This window comes from Macaca mulatta, chromosome 4 (genome assembly GCF_049350105.2).
Source record: "Macaca mulatta isolate MMU2019108-1 chromosome 4, T2T-MMU8v2.0, whole genome shotgun sequence".
Classification (NCBI taxonomy): domain Eukaryota; kingdom Metazoa; phylum Chordata; class Mammalia; order Primates; family Cercopithecidae; genus Macaca; species Macaca mulatta.
This window is the reverse complement of record NC_133409.1, coordinates 105,669,411-105,675,410: the sequence shown is the minus strand read 5'-3', so window position 1 is coordinate 105,675,410 and position 6,000 is coordinate 105,669,411.

The window sequence follows — 6,000 nt, the reverse complement described above, 5'->3', positions numbered from 1 at the left end:
GTATATATATGCATATATATGCAGGAGGATAGAAAAGAAGTGGGTAGAATTCACATCTATTCTAAAATTAACTCACAGAAATATGCAGGATATATAGCTATATATATATATATATATATCTGCAGAACTGTACCTGACTGGCTCATAGTAAACATTTTTCTATTATCAATTGCTCTCATTGATACTATTATTGTGCTTGATTTTGTTGTAATGAAACTCCCAGATTGTCAGCTAGTGTCCTTGTAAGGACCAAAGAGGTACTGTTTGGGACACATATCAAGGTGTGCCTACTTCAGGCAACTGAGCAACATGGAGATTCTGCAGTGGGGAAGAATTTCAGCTTCAAGTACACCTTGTTACCCACAGACTTCCCTGTAATCCATTCTTGTGTTCCTTTCCCACTTCCCCTAGCAGACAGATGGCAAAGAGAAATTCATTCTAATTTTCTTTTTTCCTCTAGCCCAGACCTTTTAAACTTGGTGCAGATTCTTTCTGGGAACCAAACACATCTGTGATTTGTCCGGATTAAGTAAATAGCTTCAACAATTTCTAATCTCACATAATTTAAAAATAACAATTTTCTTTTAAAAGGATCAGGGCAATGTGCAATTTTTCTCCTTTTACATGACTTTTTGCTTTTAGTTTGCACTAACAATTTCTCCACTGAGGTCTCAGGCCTGGTACTTAAGCCTGCCCTAGGCACTGAGCTCAAGGAAAAGCTCTTTTGAGTAATAATGGAGCTCCCACTGCTCCTGCACATGCTCCCTCCTCAGGAAACTCAGAGTGCTCTTTCCTCCTGATTAGGCATGGTGGGTGACCTGATGCTGAGTTTCTGCCCTCTTGAAATTTGACGACCAATGATAGAAAAGAAGTGGGTAGAATTCACATCTACTCTAAAATTAGCTCACAGAAATAAGTTGGGGAAAGCTGACGAAGTCTCTAGAAGCATATTCCACCCACTGCAACCTTCTTTCTCTTAGATGGATTGCTACTAATCCCCCTTTTGCACATTTTCTTTAGTCCTTACAATATTAATACTAATGTCAGGTAGGCATCAGTGTCCTCATTTTCTAGGTAAGGAAATGAAAGCTTAAGGATAAATAATTTGCCTTGGAATATTCAGCTTGTAATTCTCAGTTTGTTCTTATCTAGCTTATTTTTGCTTCATTTATTTATCAAAGATTACAGGTAATGTAACAGGAGCACTCTTATGCTTACTGAACAAGGCCTACAAGGAAAGCCTTTCCAATCATCCACTGCTATTTTCAAATTCCCTTTTCCACACAGATCAAAACTCATAACAATGCACACACACACACACACACACACACACACACACACACACACCCTTATATAATAAATGATGCCAATACCAGCTCCTTCACACCCCAAAGATTTAGGGAAAGTCTAACTTTGAGCCTCAGCAGCCTCTTCTTCCAAATTCACACTTTCTCCCATGACAGTGTCGCTCATCTAAGGTTTTCTTTGGAAGAGAAAGCATCCTGCCATGTGGCTAAGGGCAGGGGCTGTGTTTTGGTAGAGAGGAGCAGAGATGACCTTTTATCCCAAGAGTGGGTGCTTTTGTTTGAAGGGAGAGTTGGCTGGCTGGCTGCTTCATGTCCCCTTTGACCTGATGATGGAACTTGTAAGCCTTGGAAGCTGTCAAGGAAGCCAAACAGTTGCAACGTCTTTGTTGGGTCAAGGGTATATCCACATTTCACAAGGGAGCACTGTATTGCATTTCAAAATAATTTTCTCAACAAACTTATTTTTTTGCCTATTAATTTTAATTTTTAAAAGTAAATGTAGGGATTGAGAATGTTGTGGTATGATAATGGCAATGTGGTTATTTTAGAAAATGTAAGTTTTTAAAGAGATGTATACTGAAATGTGTATGGATGAAATGTTATATAGCTTTAGCATACTCTAGCAACAATAACAACCAAAAAACCAGACAAAGCAAGTAGGAGAAAATCTTGATAATCACTGAATCTGGATGATGGATAAATGGGGGTTAGTTTTACTGTTGGTTCTACTTTTGTCTATATTTTTTGACATTTTTCATAATAATTTAAAAGAAAATGTGAAAGTGTGAGCCTGTAAGAGGATGTGTAGAGAAGGCAATAGGGTCATTTCCAAGGCTCTCCAGCTTCTACTTTTATGAGTATGTTTATTTTATTCTTTATAATAGAAATGTGAACTTACTCTCTGAGTCTCTGTTTTATTCATCATTTGTTTTACAGTCACCTATATTTTTAGAAGGTGGTAAATAGGTCATGAAATCCAACAAACAATGAGAAGGAGTGTAATTTCTAAAAGATTGGAACTCTATTGGGTCTCTGTCCTGTTGCTTAGAGCAGAAGTTAAAGTATGTTGTTTAAGCATTAAATAAAAAGCAGATTTTTATGTAAAAAAGAACAACTAAAAACAGGTATAAGAAACACTTTGGTGTTTATTATAGGTGATATAATAATAAATAACGACATATGATACATAAGAGTATACAACATTAACAAAAATTATGTTAACAGAATATTATAAATATTGATGATAATGCTGTAGGTTATTATAATTTTCAATATAAAAACATATAATAAATATTGATATCCCACCATCATGTTGATAGCTCTGTGTACAATTAAGGAAGCAGCAATAGGCCTTGTGATCTCCAGCCTTCTTTCAGGTGATGTATTAAGTCAGATTAGGCTGGGTTATGCTGTGGTAACAAATTTTGCTTGCTTACTCAACTCTGTGTCTTTCATGTTACAAGAGCTTGTGAAACAGACACCAAAACAAATATATTTCAGGTTGCCACAGCAGAGGACGAGAGAACTGTAGGGTTATTTGTCCCGAAGTAGGATGTATTCCTTTTACGTATTTGCCCATGGCTATTCAGTGAGCAGTAAATGTCTCTGCCACAGGTGGGTATATGACAAATGTAGCCCCACCCTAGATCTGAATCTGCTATCACTTCTGGCTAGGAAGATTCAAAAAGTCTTGGGAGAGAAGTTTTTTTGTTTTGTTTTGTTTTTTTGTTTTGTTTTGTTTTTTCCGAGACGGAGTCTTGATCTGTCACCCAGGCTGGAGCGCAGTGGCATGATCTTGGCTCAGTGCAACTTCCATCTCCCGGGTTCAAGTGATTCTCCTATCTCAGCCTTCTGAGTAGCTGAGATTACAGGTGCCCGCCACCATGCCCGGCTAATTTTTGTATTTTTAAGAGAGATGGGGTTCCACCATGTTGGCCAGGCTGGTCTCAAACTCCAACCTCAAGTGATCCGCCCTCCTTGGCCTCCCAAAGTGCTGGGATTACAGGCGTGAGCCACCGCGCCTGGTCTGGGAAAGAATTGTTTTTGTGGGATCTAGATTGAACAGTCTCTAGAGAAGCAGTGCTGGGAGTGGTGAGTTACCCTGCAGACAAAGAAAGAGCACTTAAATAATAAAGGACTAAATGTTTTAGAGATCAGTTTTGCTATAAAGCACAGGCCCTTTAGGAAACTCTGGGAAGAAAGACTGAAAATCTTTGTTTGTCAGTTTGTAGAGAGTCACATATAACATGCTAAGGGGTTTATACTATGGACAAACTTACTGAAAGTGTTTGAAACTTAAATTGATACTACTATGGAATCAGAAGGGATAGTCTAACCATGCCATGCTATGGATAAGTGTTCCCCCAAACCTAGCAAAGTAAAGAGACTTGCCCACAGCCATATAGCTAATTAGTAAAACAACCAAGATTAACGTCCATTTTCTGAACCTAAATTCAGATTTGTGCAGCTACCCCATGATTTGAGAAGATTAATCTGGAAGTGGTACACAGCATGGATACCATGTTGGGGAGGCCAGAAATTTGGTGGGGGGGCAATTTAGAGGATATCCTTTTTTCTAAGTGAAGGAGAAAGGACTCCGAATTAGATCAGTTATTAAGAGAAACAGACGGAGAATTATGTGATTGGTGTTAGAGGGTCCTTTCTCATTCCTTCGTAATTCCATATACAAGGAATTGAGCTAAATTTATACTCCTACCTCTGATGAGGTTGGGAGGAAAAAATGAACATGTGTAGCTTCACATCACATTCTCTCTCCTTATTATCCTCCTCTGTTGTGCAGTGAGGAGGGACTGTGGTCAAACTTAGCTTTGACTGGGTGGATGAGTTTGATTCTGTGTCAGGGAGGAAGTGTTAATTAGCATGCTCATATGGCCATAAAACAAGCCACATTTTTAAACTCACCATTATCAGTAAGAAAGCTATTACCTAGTTGCCATATGTGTCTTTCATGCGTCTTAATTCTCAATTGGCTCTGAACTCAGGAGAAGAAAGAGTGGTTATTTATTATCCCCTTCAAATAGCAATAAAAGGAATAGAGGCTGTAAAAAGAGAATCATAGAATTTTAAAATGAAAAAAACAAAACAACACCTCAGAAATCATCCAGGTCAACACCTTCTATTTAAACAAAGAGGAACTGAGTTCCAGAAAGTTTGACATACCTGCATTTAAGTGTTGAGTCTACTTCAGAGATCTTTCTCCTACTTGATTGTGGATGAGATGGTAGTGGAAAAGAACAAACTATAAATAGAAATAAGAAACTAGCAGCATGAGCAGCAGAAAAATGGAAATGTCAGCCCAGAGATATGAAGTTGTTTAAGATATTTAGTTTTCTTCAGGAAATTTTTCCGTTTTGGTAACCAAATGTCTCACTAATGCATTTATGCTTTCCACCTTTAATGGCATGTATTGAAAGTCCTTCCCCTCCTTCATGTCATGTAAACATGTACTGAGAAAATACAAGTAAATATAGAGAATGCAAGTAAATATATATGGCATGCATAGAAAATATAGATAAATATTTATGGCTTAATTTTTTAATAAAGATTTTAATCTAACTGGAATTTTGGTATATGGTTTGAATTAGGTGTTTAAATATTCATGTCAAAATATTATTTACTGGAAAACCCATCCTTTTCTCACGATTTAAAATGCCAGCTGTATCATATACTACTCGTATATGCCAGGGACTATTTCTGAACTGCCCTTTTTGTCCATCAATTTGTCTGGCTGCACCTTTGCCAACCCCACTGTATTGTAGGCAGTATTGGACTTCACATGAAAATCATCATAGTCAGCATGGGAAAAGGTCAGGCATTGGATTCCAACTTACTTGGAATCACTTAATCACTTATAGAGGTATGTCCATAACTTACAGAGGTATGTCCATAACTAAGTGAATGGACCCTCTTTGAGCCTCAGTTTATTCATCTGAAGAGTAATAAGAATTATTCCTAACTGACAGAATTGCTCTGAAGACCAGAAAAAATACGTATAAAGTGCTTGCTACTCTTTCCTGCACAAAGAGGAGAGCTACCATTATCATTGGCTTCTGAATGATGGGGGAAAGAGATGAGGTTTGTGAGGGACAGAGAGAAGAGGAAGCCCAAGAACAGTGCTTTGAAGGATACTTTATTTAGAAGAGTAGAAGCAGGAAGAGGAATCTGAAAGAAATGATGGAATGTTAGGAGAAAGAGGGGAAAAAGAAGTGGCAGGCTAAAGAAGGGAAAAAAAGGGCCGGGCGCGGTGGCTCAAGCCTGTAATCCCAGCACTTTGGGAGGCCGAGACGGGCGGATCATGAGGTCAGGAGATCAAGACCATCCTGGCTAATACGGTGAAACCCCGTCTCTACTAAAAAATACAAAAAACTAGCCGGGCGAAGTGGCGGGTGCCTGTAGTCCCAGCTACTCGGGAGGCTGAGGCAGGAGAATGGCGTGAACCCGAGAGGAGGAGCTTGCAGTGAGCTGAGATCCGGCCACTGCACTCCAACCTGGGTGACAGAGCAAGACTCCGTCTCAAAAAAAAAAAAAAAAAAAAAAAAAAAAAAAAAAAAAGAAGGGAAAAAAAAAGTTTAGTCAATAGTGTCAAATATCTTGCATCGGTCCAGAGAGATGAGTGGTGAAAAGAGGCTAGTGTTTAGAGTTTCACCTTTTACTTCCTTTAAGATGACATTTT